Here is a 15,877-nt window from a genome sequence, read left to right as displayed (position 1 = left end):
GGAAAATGGTCACTCGAGTGTGTATCAGCAAGAGCGAACCATTCAAAGCGCCGACCTATCTGAACAGTACCGACCAAAAGGTCCAAATGAGAGAAGTTTGACGTGGAGGCAGACAAAAATGTAGGTTCCCCAGTGTTTAGGCAAACAAGATCCGCTTGGTAGAAGAGGTCAACCAATAGGGAGCCTCGTGGACAAGGACACACAGATCCCCAAAGCGGGTGGTGAGCATTGAAGTCTCCAACCAGCAAATAGGGGGTGGGAGCTGACCAATGAGATGAAGGAGATCAGCTGTTGCCATTGGTGTGGACAGTGGAATGTATACGGTACAAAGAGAGGAGGTGTATCCAGAAAGGGAAAGACGTACAGTGACAGCTTGGAAGGAACTGTTTATGGGGATTGAGTGATAATGGACACTATCATGGAGAAGAAACGTAAGTCCCCCATGTGCCGAAGTGCCATCAACAGAGTGGAGATCAAACCAAAGCGATTGGCAATGAGGGAAGACAAAGTAATCATGGGGATGTAGCTTTGTTTCCTGAAGACAGAAGACGACCGGGGAGTAGGATCGTAAGAGGATCGACAATTCATCCCGATTGGAGCGAATTCCGCAGATATTCCAATGGATAATTGACATAGAGCGGACAGAAAAGGGAAAAATCTCGCCACAGGTGCCGTCAACTCGACGACCGCTGAGAGCTGGCGGCCGATGGAACAGCATTCAGCCAAAGGCAGAAGATCCTGATCCATAGGTTGCTCGGGGGCAGCTCCAGCCACCAGTGATCGGCTGGTTGATTGGCTGCCAGCAGTGCATCTCAGCAACACGATAGATGGCCGAGGGTGGCTACTGCTGGGCGGCGCTATAGGTGAGACATGCCGTGGTGGAGAAGGAGAAGAACTTTGTTTCTTTTGAACCTTCTAGGAAGCAGGATGTTGAGGGAACAATCGACGGGTGGGAGGTTGGGGTATGTAAAATATCTTCGTGAGTAGGCTCTTTTTTGGAAAGCCGGGTGTCCAATTTTAGGGCCTGTCATTTAGCAGGAGCTGATGAAGGGTGAGCCTTAAAGTGAGCAGGTGATAGTGGGAAGGTTGAACGGGCGATCTTTGGGCTGGCCGATCTGATGACCATGGCGCAAAAGGTGAGATCACAAGTCTGTGTGACTACCTCCTTAGTACACCAGCCCGCAGCTCGTGGTCGTGCGGTAGCGTTCTCGCTTCCTGCGCCCGGGTTCCCGGGTTCGATTCCCGGCGGGGTCAGGGATTTTCTCTGCCTCGTGATGGCTGGGTGTTGTGTGGTGTCCTTAGGTTAGTTAGGTTTAAGTAGTTCTAAGTTCTAGGGGACTGATGACCATGGATGTTAAGTCCCATAGTGCTCAGAGCCATTTGAACCATTTTTTTAGTACGCCAAGGAGATGCAAGGACAGTGCTATATTTACCCGCTGGGAGCACAGTGGGCTTTCTACTGGCTAATAACTGACAGGCCGGCCGGAGCGGCCGAGCGGTTCTAGGCGCTACAGTCTGGAACCGCGCGACTGCTACAGTCGCAGGTTCGAATCCTGCCTTGGGCATGCATGTGTGTGATGTCCTTAGGTTAGTTAGGTTTAAGTAGTTCTAAGTTCTATGGGACTGATGACCTCAGAAGTTAAGTCCCATAGTGCTCAGAGCCATTTTTAATAACTTACAAGTAGCAAATGCAAACACGTTTTCCTTCACTTGGATTTCCTGAATAACACGTTCATCTTTGAAAATAGGACAATCTCTAGAGTCTAGAGGAAGCAGCATGGTCGTCCATACAGTTGATGCAATGGGGAGTTGGAGGTGGACAATCACCCTCATGCGCATCCCTGCCACACGTAACACATTTGGCTGGATAGGAGCACAAGTGGCTGGTATGATTAAACCACTGACACCGATAGCAACACGTAGTAGGGTTGGGGGGGGGGGGGGGGGGGGATGTAAGGGCAAACTGAAATGATCTCACATCTCGCTTTAATGTTCGATGGAAGCTGAACTCTGTCAAATGTCAGGAAGAGAGTATGGGTCAGTACCAAGTCCTTTCAACCCTTTTCATGACTCAATGTATGGCTATTATGTCCTGGTCAGACAGATAGTTTTGAATGTCCTCATTGGAAAATCCATTGAGTGAACAGGTATAAACCACCCCGCGTGGTGAATTTAAAGGACAGTGAGCTTCCATCTGGACAGGGATAGTGTGTAGTAGTGTAGTTTGCAGCAATTTTTGTGCCTGGAGGGCACCGATTGTTTCTAACAACAAGGTGCCATTTCGTAATCGGGAACAAGACTTTACAGGACCTGCAATTGCATCAACGCCTTTCTGAATAATGAAAGGGTTGACTGTAAAGAACTCTGGGACCTTCGTCAGACCGAGAAACAACTAGGAACGTTGGCAATGATGGATGAAATGTCCTTGGCTGAGACTCATCGAGTTTTCTCTTGTGGGCAGAAGTTGTAAAAGTAGAGGAAATCATTGCGAAAGTATCCCCCATGATTATTGACGTCTCCGATGGCGCGCCCCTTCCTCATGGGGGCCCTCTCAAAGGGCACTCCTGCCTTAGGTGACTGTCCAAACCTCAGGTCACACCTCCCGAGCAACAGATGGAGGGACCAATTGGTATGTTCAGAGGGTACCAGCTCAGCCTTTACCTGGGGGTACGTACGTTTCCTACTTGTCTACCTGGGGACAGGGAGTTACGTGTTACCCCATCACCGGCTGTGTGTGGGAACATGGCGGTTGGCCTTCAGACATGCACAGGGAAGAAAGAAAGAAAGAAAGGGAGGAATGAAGAAAGGGAAAGAAGAGAGGTCCCAAACGCCGCAGTGGAGAAGAGGGAAAAGAGAAGAGGGGAAAAGAGAAGAGGCAATGAAAAGAGAAGTACAGAGGGAGGACAGAGACTTTCCAGCATAGAGAGCAAAGAAGAGAAACTACGTCTTACAGTCACAAGTGTCCATCTCTTGACGTAGGCACAAGACATACTCTCAAAGAGAGGGAGAAGGGGAAGGGAAGGACTGCGGAAAGGGGAGGGGGGAGGGATGGGGGCCGGGGAGGGACGTGGAAAAGGAAGGTATGCAGCCTGGAAAGGAAAAAGAGCTGTACTAGCTCGGGGTCCCATGAGCGCCATGCACATATCCACAAAAGAGTTGTGGACCCCCTGGTGGGAACTATATGACTGATGAATTCCAGCATTACATCTCTATTCTTACAGCACTAAAGAGGAATATGCAGTCATGTGTACTGCAGTGGTACATGGATCTCCTAAATGCACACAGTTCTGGCTTTCATGTTAATTGGACAGGCCTATTATTCAGTGGATATTAAGATCTACTTTAACTGCATATACCAAGTCACAGAAACACTTCCATAATATAACATTCTGCTACTGTCACATTACACAACTTTCGTTTTATTGCAGGGCTGTCTTGTTACAAAGTTGTAAATTCCATATCCAAGAGAGCATATTGTTGTGCTTACTAATAATTCAAGACTACCCCATATCGTGAACACAATGCAACTTACCGATTGTTTCTGTTGATGTGGATTTTTTTTTTCCAGTGAATCTAATATAACTGAAGAGAGGCCTTTGGGTGTCACATTTGTTTTACAAGACTTCCATTTCACCAACATTCTCTTCTTTTTCTTCTTCCGTTTTGGTCAGCTATGTCATTCTTTAAATTTGTGCCCACTATTCACTCTTTTTGTCTTCCTTGTGACTTTCTGCAGTCCGTGTCTAGCTTTTGTTGGAAACGCTCATGTAACTCAAGTTTTTTCTTGAATATGTTATGCTTTTGGATGTCAATTTGTGATCAACAGATTTTTTAATATCCCACTCTACCTCAGTGAATGAGAACCCCTTAATGTTTGATTGCAAAACAGATTAAATCTACAATGTCAGTCTACACTAGATCATTTGTGTTGTGCACATAGAAAAAATATCCTCTTTTTCACATGGTGTCACCTTCTCCACAAGAGAATTTTGTTGTTATGCTGTCTTCTAAACTTGCCAGTATCCTCTCTTATTGGGGCACAAATATTCCTTAACATATTTCTTTCTTTGGCTAATCACTTTGAGACATTTCAGTGTGTACCGCCCATCTGGGCAGATGCACAATAGTGACTGAGCTCATTGTTGAATTATGTGGATCATTTGTAGTAATCTTGTCAAGTTAACTGACACACCACTTCTACCCTGTTGATTCTAAATTTGAAGATATTTTTCTCTTGGTGTACAGTTCTCTATCGACTCTCTCTCTCCTAGATACATGAAGTTTTCTGCTCATCTGATTTATCCTTTACTTACATCTAGGTCTCTGGACGTTTCATTTATTAGTTTTTAGGCTATACCTTGGAAAAATCAGAGGACCATCCCCAAAGGTTGGACAACTAACTAACTGTCAGGTTTAAAATCCTGTATCCAGTTCTGACCACCTTTCTTGTTAGCTCTTCATATTACTTGCCAATGATTTTCTCCAGTGCACAGTTGAAATGTAAAGTTGAGAAGCCTGTCTCTTTTCCTGACATCTGTCCTAATCTTGAAGCCACCTGAAATCTCTTTTCGGAGTTTTGCTTTGAGATGTTTTGGATACTGGACACCCGCTCTTGTTTTGTTGTGTAAGAAAATTCATTTCAGATTTTGGAATATTGTGTTTTGATTAATAATCATACGCTTTCTTGAAATCATCAAAATTCAAATTGGACTTCAGATTTAAGGGGGGATGTAATGGATTTTGTTCCAAAAAATCGATTTTTCAAAAATATTATTTTCTTGATCTACGCAGTTTAATCTACGTTGTGTGTGAATTTTATCTTGATAACAGCTTGAGAAATGCCTTTAAACTGTTGAACTGATTAACTCTACATTGACGGGCAGTCCCACCTTTTCCGACATTTGGGAAACTGCTTGCTTCTGCGGAATTTTTGTTAGTGTGAAGGCTATTTTCTTTCGATATTTTTGGCTGACATCTGTATCTCTGGCTGAAAACTTTCTTGCATGTGATTTATTAACGTTTAGGTAATACTAACAAGTATTGGTAGGCGGAAGATTGAATTCGCAAACCTTTATGTAGAAGTCAAGATTGATGCAAAATGGGTGGTAGAAAAACTGTTTAGGAAACGGAGGGTTTCATGGAAATCAGTTTACCAACAAAAGAGAGGAAGCAGCTTGAAATGAAGAACATGAACTCTCAGCTGCAGCATCGAAACTTGGGACAGGAGAATTGTACAGCTGCGTGAATAATGTTGATATGGATTCCATTTGATTCAGACTTACTGATTAAGAGCTTCTCTGCCAGGCTGTAAAGTTTTCATGCTCGTGTGTTACGGAATGCATGATTGTTGTTGAAGAAATAAGAGTGAGAGTAGCTTGTGACTTTAAATTAATTTGTAATTGGTGTGGCTATGAATTTTCATTTTTCTCCTCCAAAAAAAATTGACAATGGTACCAGTGAAAGCAATTTTACATTAGCATATGCTCCGAGATGCCTTGGACAGGGCAGGGAAGGATATAATTTATTGTGTGGTTTTCTGAACATGCCTCCACCTTGTGCAAGGTTTGAAAAAAAAATAAAGAAATGTCTGATGCTGTATGCGATATTGCCAAAGTTTCTATAAAGAAAGCAGTGGAAGAATTGGTGGAAATAAACCAAAAAGAAATAGGTCCTGGGGTAGAAATTGATGACAGTTAATCTCCTACAAATGTTACTGACTTCTGTGTGTCTGTAGATGGTACTTGGATGAAAAGGGATCACACATCCCTGTATGGAGTTGTATCTGTTCTTCGTATTGACTCAGGTAAAGTTTTTGGTGTAGAAATTATGTCTAAATACTGCCACCAGTGTGCAACAAGGAAAATGTCCAACAATGAAGAAAGTGAGAAACTGTGGCAAGAAAAGCATGAAGTAGCATGCTTTAAAAATTATAGTGGCTCAAGTGCGGGCATGGAGGCTGCTGCAGTTCTGAGGATGTTTCCAGATCTGAGGACTAGTATGGTGGTAGGTATACTAAATACGTTGGTGATGGGGACGATTCTTCCTTGAAAGCTGTAACAGATAAAAAATCTGTACAATACAACAATAGGAAAGTTGGAATGTGTTGGCCACATCCAAAAGATGCTTGGTGGTAGGTGTCGTCGTTGCTGAAAGAGAAGGTGAAGTACTTGAGGATGGAAAACCACTAGGAGGAAAAGACAGGCTTACTCTGCAAGAAATTGATTCCCTTCAGTTATTTGATGGGAGAGCTGTCAGGAGAAACACACACAATTTAGATGCACTGAGGCTTGCTGTGTGGGCAGTTTTTTTCCGCAAACTATCCACTGACCAAACATCAATGCACTATCTGTGTCTGAAAGACTATTGTCGTAAGTTTCAACAACAGAAATGAGACGTATTCACATAAACACTCATTACCAGAACCTGTTATGAATGCAATTAAGCCCACATTCAGGTTTCTCACAAACCCTGATTTATTGAGGAAGTGTCTTCACAGAAAGAGACAAAATACAAATGAAAGCCTCAATAATTTAATTTGGATTAGATGCTCAAAAAGGATATTCTGTGGACTTTAAGTACTCAAAATAGGTGTCTATGATGCAGTTTTATGCTACAATAATGGAAATAATGGCAGAATTGAAGTGGTGAAGAGAGTTGGTATCTATTCTGGTGTGTTTACAACAAAAGCATTTTACACCATTGACAAGAGCAAGGTCAAGAAAGCTAACAGATCAATGTCTTACATGCAAATACAGGCCAAGCTGATTCGAAGAGGAGAGGAGAGGAGAGGAGAGGAGAGGAGAGAAGAGAAAGCTGCAGGATGAAGAGTATCAGTATGGAGGATTTTAAAATTTAAGTAAGCTTATTACATGTAGAAGTATGAGAAGAAAATCTTTGAACCTCATTTTCTCTGTTTTATATTCTTTACATTATTTAAACCTTTTCTCAAAAAGCTTATGTGCTAATGCTATTAAATTTTCAGGAACTTTTCGCAACGTGTTGCTGTCTCCCTGGAACTAAAAAATACGATATCCTGCTATTGCATTCTGATTTTTAGATGATTGTTTGTAGAAAAAAAAGTTAATTTTGGATGTGCAAAATTAAAAACTCTGTTAATGTCACAATTTGTACCATTCATTTAATAACTGTAGTTCATTGGTCTTATAACCTTCTCAGGGCACTACAAAAAAATTTCAGTTTAATTGCATGTATAGAATTTGAGTTATGGCTTTTTATAAAAAAAGACAATACAAAAATTGAAAATTCAAATTTCTTGAAAAATATTAATCCTGCATATTTTACTATATTTTTCTGCTAAAACACAGCTCTCTTGCTTTACACGTGCAAAATTTTAGATTTGTAGATTAATAAATATGGGTGTAACGATTTTATAAATAAATGTTTACGTTTTACGTTACATCCCCCCCCCTTAAGGTCAAAAACCTACTCAACACAACACTGTTTTTACCTAAATTCTCCTTGATATTCTCCTTGATATTCTCCCAATTGTGAGCGAAGTTGTTCCTCTGCCAGGGTCTGAAGGGCTTGTGAGAGCGTCTTCGATGCTTTTAAGATGAATGAAATTCCATTATAATTGTTGACGTCAGATATGTTGTCTTTTTTGTGAAGATGGTAAATTATGGCCGACTTCACAGTTTTTCTCCACCCAAAATCTCATAGATAATATCTATTGCCTTGTCAGTAGCTTTGCCACCTGCCTGAGGTTAGAACTCAACAGTTATTGTTGCTTTCCCCAGTTCTTTCTAGTTCTTTAGGGACTGAATAATCTGCTTAATTTTCTCTCACAGAAAACTTATTTGTCTTTGCCAGTTTGAATTCTCTTAACAGCTACAGTTAATTCTTCTTAAGCGTAACAGATTGGAAGCTAACAATAGTCAACCACTTCTCATTACTACTTTATGGAGAACAGCTGAACCTGCAGTTTTATGAACTTTATAAGTAACTTTGTGTGTTTCTCAGCCATTTGACGGGAAGCAAAGGTGTACTGAGATTTAGCTTATGGTACATTCTAAAATCAATGTACGATGTTGCCACAGCGCCTACCTTATTTTCTTAAAGAACAAATAAACATTTACTGTCCAATAGTTTTAAATTGCATTGTTAAATGTGTAAGGACAAAGCTCAATACTTCATGCAACTTTATTTTGGAGCAAATTATTGTTACTTTTTATAGAGTTAATGCTGAAAAAGTTAATATAGTGTGACAACGACTATGATGTTCAAGATGCTTGGCCATAAATAACATGGGACAAAAAATTAGAAAGCATTGGCAGACAAGCATGAGAATGTGACAGGAAAGGTGTGGTGGTTCATCCTAATGGGCAAGGAAACAATGAACCCCAATAGAAATATTTGTGTCTGAGAAAATTTTAGAGTGCATAACAGTTTTAAACTTAAAATAATCCATTTTCCAGCCCCTGTGACACACAGTTATTTAGTTATATACACTGCTCAAAGGAATTAGGGGAACAGGTATATCAATGTCTAGAATGTTGACTATTTTGATACAATTGATACCTGTGGTCTTGTTGTATGGCTTGAGATCTACACTTTCAATGTAGTCGACTATTAAAATTTGTTGTGTTTTGCGTTAATTGTGTCAGCTGATCTTTTAGAAGGAAGTGAGTACTGGTGTCTTAGGGTTTTATAGTGACATACATGTATGGCAGTTGTCATTTGTGGATGTTGTCTTCAGCCAAGCACATGCAATGTGACACCTTAATGCAGCAAAAGTTGCAAAGGTGGTCTGTTTGATACAAAAAGGATGGACTTTCAGTGGCGTTGCTGCAGATGCCAATGACTCTCCATTAGTTCGGGGACACACTACAGCGAGACAGGTCAGTACACAAGGTGAGTTGGACAAGGTCACCAAACCCCATGTGAAGACTGATATCTGCCCACCTGTGTTGCACCAGAGCACTGAAAGATGATCTCAGAAGGGCCACTGTAGCATAATGAACCTTATGACCCAGATGTCTTGTTTGAGTAGCCCACAGACATGACATCTTGCAGTTCACCTTCAGTTCTGCTGTTCTCATGTCAACTAACAACTTTGTCACTGGCAAAACGTGTTATTCACAGATGAGTCCAAATATTCTCTGATGCAAGGTAATGGCTGTGTTCATCTGCAGAGATCCATAGTGACCAGTACCTGCCAAATGTTGTTCAGAAAATCGGAGATTTAAGAGGTTCTGTGATGATACGAGGTGCATTCGAGTTCTAAGGCCTCAGATTTTTTTTTCTCCGGACTGGAAAGAGATAGAAACATGCGCATTGTTTTAAAATGAGGCCGCGTTCATTGTCAATACGTCCCAGAGATGGCGGCACCATACGGCAGATGGAATTTTACCGCCAGCGGCGAGAATGACAACTGTTTTAAATACTTTAAATGGCGACATTTTCCTTACTTGAACAGCGTGCAATCATTTGTTTTCTGAATTTGCGTGGTGAGAAACCAATTGAAATTCATCGACAGTTGAAGGAGACATGTGGTGATGGAGTTATGGATGTGTCGAAAGTGCGTTCGTGGGTGCGACAGTTTAATGAAGGCAGAACATCATGTGACAACAAACCGAAACAACCTTGAGCTCGCACAAGCCGGTCTGCCGACATGATCGAGAAAGTGGAGAGAATTGTTTTGGGGGATTGCCGAATGACTGTTGAACAGATCGCCTCCAGAGTTAGCATTTCTGTGGGTTCTGTGCACACAATCCTGCATGACGACCTGAAAATGCGAAAAGTGTCATCCAGGTGGGTGCCACGAATGCAGATGGACGACCACATGGCTGCCCGTGTGGCATGTTGCCAAGCAATGTTGACGCGAAACGACAGCATTAATGGGACTTTCTTTTCGTCGGTTGTGACAATGGATGAGACGTGGATGCCATTTTTCAATCCAGAAACAAAGTGCCAGTCAGCTCAATGGAAGCACACAGATTCACTGCCACCAAAAAAATTTCGGGTAACCGCCAGTGCTGAAAAAATGATGTCCATGTTCTGCGACAGCGAGGGCGCAATCCTTACCCGTTGCGTTCCAAAGGGCACTACGGGAACAGGTGCATCCTACGAAAATGTTTTGAAGAACAAATTCCTTCCTGCACTGCAACAAAAACGTCCGGGAAGGGCTGGCGTGTGCTGTTTCACCAAGACAACGCACCCACACATCGAGCTAACGTTACGCAACAGTTTCTTCGTGATAACAACTTTCAAGTGATTCCTCATGCTCTCTACTCACCTGACCTGGATCCTAGTGACTTTTGGCTTTTTCCAACAGTGAAAGACACTCTCCGTGGCCGCACATTCACCAGCCGTGCTGCTATTGCCTCAGCAATTTTCCAGTGGTCAAAACAGACTCCTAAAGAAGCCTTCGCCGCTGCCATGGAATCATGGCGTCAGCGTTGTGAAAAATGTGTACGTCTGCAGGGCGATTACGTCGAGAAGTAACGCCAGTTTCATCGATTTTGGGTGAGTAGTTAATTAGAAAAAAAATCGGAGGCCTTAGAACTTTAATACACCTCGTATGGGGGTGCTTCAGTGTTGACAGCCATATAGACCCTACCATTATCCATGGTCACCATACTGCCAGGCAGTACATCACATGGATCCTGTTGGCTCATGTGGTGGCTGCTGCATATGGTGGTCCCTCTGAATTCCTTCTAATGCCAGAACCCATGTGACAGGTGTCAGCAGGGATGTCTTGTGAAGCCTGGACATTGATGTAATGGAATAGTCAATGTGAGTCGTGACCTAAATCCCATCATGCATATGACATGCTTGAAAGGCATAATTGTGGTCATCCAGTTCCATCACAGGCACTCCAAGAACTCGCACGGGCTCTCGCTGAAAAATGGGAATGGATACCACAGGGCCGTAGACTTATAAGGAGTATGCTATGTAGGTGTCAGTCGGCAACAAGACTCATGGAGGGCACACACAGTAAGTCCAACGAAAAGCACCCAGGATGAATGATGGTTTCCACTTTGCTTTCAACACCTGTCGGGCACTTCAGTTTTTTTATATAAATGACCAAGGATGTAATGATGTTTTGCTGTGTACTTAATTTGTGAAAGGTAAAGGTATAATTTGGTAACATAACTAGTCCTCAGTTATTGCTTCTTTGGAGCAACTGACATCCACAGTCATGTTTGAAAGTGGCAGTCAGCTCTTACATGCTCAGCATGATGCACCCCCAAAAACCACATTCCAGCTCTGAGTTAGTAGGCCAGGGGTGGAGAAGGGGATGGAGGCAGGAGGTTTCTCCTACCATGAGTTTGGAACAATACTCCAACATGTATCTGACAGAACCTCCACTTCCCCTCCTGCTGTTGAACCTCGCCAAAGTGTGGTTGCTCTTCCTCCACAGTCATTCCATTGACATGACACATAAGTAGCAGATTTTGAATCTAATCTGTGTCTACACGATCCTGTGACATTATAATACCTGTTGTGTCAGTGACCCCTGCAAGCAGTTACATTTGTGAAACTGCAGTAACAAGAGTCTCGTCAGGAACAATAGGTAGGAGTTTTCTCTTGTTTGTTGCAGTCAGGTTACCAATATGGTGACCATCTTTAACAGTGTCACATTGGAGGATTTGGTATGTACTTGTAAGTTTGAAGAAATGAGTTCTCAGGTGTCCAATGTGAAGTTAATATGTGCACTAATTCAGTGCAGAGGCTTAGGGAAACTAACTTAACTTCCCTGTCATTTGAAGGCAGCTCCATATCAAGCACTTAGGAAGACGGCCACCACATATCTAGTTAGCCAAGAAAACTAATAGTTAAAAATAAAGAAATCTTAAGACTTTCCAGCCCACACGTTTATGGGACAGAAGACTGGATATGTGATTGTGATTATACAAACAAATTTTACTGATGGCACTGTTAAGTGTTTGCAAAACAAAATGCAGGGGGGTGAAAGTGCTTAGACAGCAAGAGAGATTGACAATCTCTGGAATTCATCACAGAATATAAAGGAACACGAGTTGTCTAAATCACAAATAATTGCATAATTAGAGTACAATCTTTTAGGGAAATATGGTGTTAGACAACACCTGGGTATTCTGTCTTTCAATTGACTGCCTATAAGCAATGATGGATTGCATTAAATGTTGGGGTGCTTTTGAACTTGGACATCATGGACATACTGAACAGAGTGCGTGCACATGGAGGTTTTTTAGGCTAGGCAGTAGTACGAGGTGTCCTGATGAACACTCACCAGTCGACGTGCAGGCACGGAAATCAGGACGCGCTCAGCATAAAGACACTTCAGCTATCAAGATATTAGCAGTAAATTTTCAGTATGTTCAGAATAAAGTTCCTGAATTTACTGCCCTCTAGGAAGCGTGTGGCACGCAAATTATTCTCTTAGGCCTGAGATCTGGCTGAACCCTGAGATAGGAAGTTCTGAAATATTTAGTGAGGGTTGGAACGTGTATCGGAAAGACAGATTAGACACCGTAGGAGGTGGTGTCTTCATTGCAGTTGACAAAAATAGTGTGTCTACTGAGGTCGAAGTAGAGTGCGATTGTGAAGTTATCTGGACACGTTTAACAGAGCTAGGAGAAATAATTGGGTGTTATTACCAGCCACCAGGTTCCACTGTGACAGTTCTAGAACCATTCAAAGGGAGTCTACACCCTGTATCGCAGAAGTACCCGGATCATGCTATATTAGTTGGAGGCGACTTCAACCTACCTAGTGTAGACTGGGATGTCTATGGATTCATTACAGGTGGTACAGACAAGCCGTCGTGTGAATTACTTTTGAACACATTATCCGAAAACTGTCTTGAGCAGCTAAATTGACAGCCAACGTGTAATGGAAATATTTTAGATCTGGTAGCCACGAACAGACCAGACCTCATCGACGGTGTCATTGTTGAGACAGTGATTAGTGATCATGATGATGTCATTACGACTATGGTTACAAAAGTTAAAAAGTCTGTCAAGAAGGCTAGGAGAGTATTCTTACTAGAAAGAGCAGATAAGCAGTTGTTAGCATCCCACTTAGTAAATGAATCGACTTCATTTACTTTCAGTACAATGAACGTGGAAGAATTATAGGGAAATTTTGAACACATTGTAAATCACGCATTGGACAAGTACGTGCTGAAAAAGTGGGTTACGGACGGAAAAGACCCACCGTGGATTAACAGCACAATTCGGAGAATGCTCAGGAAGCAAAGGCAGTTACACTCACTGTACAAGAAAGATCAGGAAAATGAGGACAGGCAAAAGTTAGTAGAGATTCGTGCTGCTGTAAAAAGAGCGATGCGCGAAGGATACAACCACTGCCACTGTCATATCTTAGCAAAAGATCTTGCTGAAAACCCAAGGAAATTCTGGTCTTACGTAAAATCGGTAAGCGGGTCGAAGGTTTCCATCCAGTCACTCACTGATCAGTCTGGCCTGGCAACAGAAGACAGCAAACGAAAGCTGAAATTTTAAATTTAGCATTTGAGAAATCTTTCACGCAGGAGAATCGTACAAAAATACTGCCATTTGAGTCTTGTACAGATTCCCGTATGGAGGACATAGTGATAGACATCCCTGGGGTTGTGAAGCAGCTGAATGGGTTGAAAATAAATAAATCGCCAGGTCCTGATGGGATTCCAATTCGGTTTTACAGAGAGTATGCTACTGCATTGTTCCTTACTTAGCTTGCATTTATCGCGAATCTCTTGCCCAACGTAAAGTCCCGAGCGACTGGGAAAAAAGCGCAGGTGACGCCTGTAGATAAGAAGGGTAGAAGGATGGATCCTCAAAATTACAGACCAATATCCTTAACATCGGTTTGTTGCAGGATTCTCGAACATATTCTCAGTTTGAATATAATCAATTTCCTTGAGACAGAGAAGTTGCTGTCCATGCATCAGCACGGCTTTAGAAAGCACCACTCCTGCGAAACGCAACTCGCCCTTTTTTCACATGATATCTTGCGAACCATGGATGAAGGGTATCAGACGGATGCCATATTCTTTGACTTCCGGAAAGCGTTTGACTCGGTGCCCCACTGCAGACTCCTAACTAAGGTACGGGCATATGGGATTGGTTCCCAAACATGTGAGTCGCTCGAAGACTTCTTAAGTAATAGAACCCAGTATGTTGTCCTCGATGGTGAGTGTTCATCGGAGGTGAGGGTATCATCTGGAGTGCCCCAAGTGTGGTAGGTCTGCTGTTGTTTTCTATCTACAGAAATGATCTTTTGGATAGGGTGGATAGCAATGTGCGGCTTTTTGCTGATGATGCTGTGGTGGACGGGAAGGTGTCTGCGTTGAGTGACTGCAGGAGGATACAAGATGACTTGGACAGGATTTGTGATTGGTGTAAAGAATGGCAGCTAACTCTAAATATAGATAAATGTAAATTAATGCAGATGAATAGGAAAAAGAATCCCGTAATGTTTGAATACTCCATTAGTAGTGTAGCGCTTGACACAGTCAGATCGATTAAATATTTGGGCATAACATTGCAGAGCAATATGAAGTCTGACAAGCATGTAATGGCAGTTGTGGGGAAGGCGGATAGTCGTCTTTGGTTCATTGGTAGAATTTTGGGAAGATGTGATTCATCTGTAAAGGAGACCGCTTATAAAACACTAATATGACCTATTCTTGAGTACTGCTCGAGTGTTTGGGATCCCTACCAGGTCAGATTGAGGGAAGACATAGAAGCAATTCAGAGGCGGGCTGCTAGATTTGTTACTGGTAGGTTTGATCATCATGTGCATGTTACGGAAATGCTTCAGGAACTTGGGTGGGAGTCTCTGGAGGAAAGGAGGCGTTCTTTTCGTGAATCGCTACTGAGGAAATTTAGAGAACCAGCATTTGAGGCTGACTGCAGTACAATTTTACTGCCGCCAACTTACATTTCGCTGAAAGACCACAAAGATAAGAGAGATTAGGGCTCGTACAGAGGCATATAGGCGGTCATTTTTCTCTTGTTCTGTTTGGGAGTGGAACAGGGAGAGAAGATGCTAGTTGTGGTACGAGGTACCCTCCGCCACGCACTGTATGGTGGATTGCGGAGTATGTATGTAGATGTAGGAATTCACTAAATCCAGGAATGTTTGGCAGTCATAAATTTCACTGCTGAACTTACGGTTGCAATGAGTAAGCTGCTGCTGATTTTGTCAGTAATTGTAGACGAGACAAATTTCAACAATTTCATAGTTTGTCGTCCTGATCATGATGCAAAAACATTAGCAAAATCTAATGAAGAAACTTTACTGGATATTGTGAATAATTTTGATAAAGTTATCTCTCAAGCTATGATGGTTCAGCTGTTATGAGTAGTAGTTGTCCAGCTGTACAGACTCTTCTGAAAGAGCATTTTAAATATGCTAATTTTGTTAAATTTATGTTCTTAAGTTGAATCTGATTTTAGCACAAGCAATAAGTCAGAATATGGGCACTAGTCTTCTTTTATATCTGATCTTAGTGAGAATTCCAGTTTTTTCATAGTTCTTCGCAGCAAACAGCGATGTTAACTGACGTAATGAACAGGGACATCCGTCATGTTTCCAATATGGGATGGGAGTTTAAATCAAGAACCACTTTTGTACAAAGGTAGTCACTTGCAGAATGTCTGGACAAATTGAGCGTACATCTCGGCAAACTACTACAATTACACAAGCAGGACGACTCCACCTGAAATTGAAGCACCCACTATTTCAATTTTGGTCACCGATATTCAGTCACATTATGCCACACATTGACATATTGTACAGTCAATTACAAAAATGAGAAGTCGACCCAGTGACAGCTCAAAGGGTAGAACACTCCAAAAGAACCATACAGGATATCTGAGGATATCATTGACACGGTTGGTTGGTTGGTTTGGGGGAAGAGACCAAACAG

The sequence above is a fragment of the Schistocerca americana genome, chromosome X (genome assembly GCF_021461395.2).
Source record: "Schistocerca americana isolate TAMUIC-IGC-003095 chromosome X, iqSchAmer2.1, whole genome shotgun sequence".
Lineage (NCBI taxonomy): Eukaryota > Metazoa > Arthropoda > Insecta > Orthoptera > Acrididae > Schistocerca > Schistocerca americana.
The sequence above is the reverse complement of the archived record's forward strand: the minus strand, read 5'-3'. Positions refer to the sequence as shown.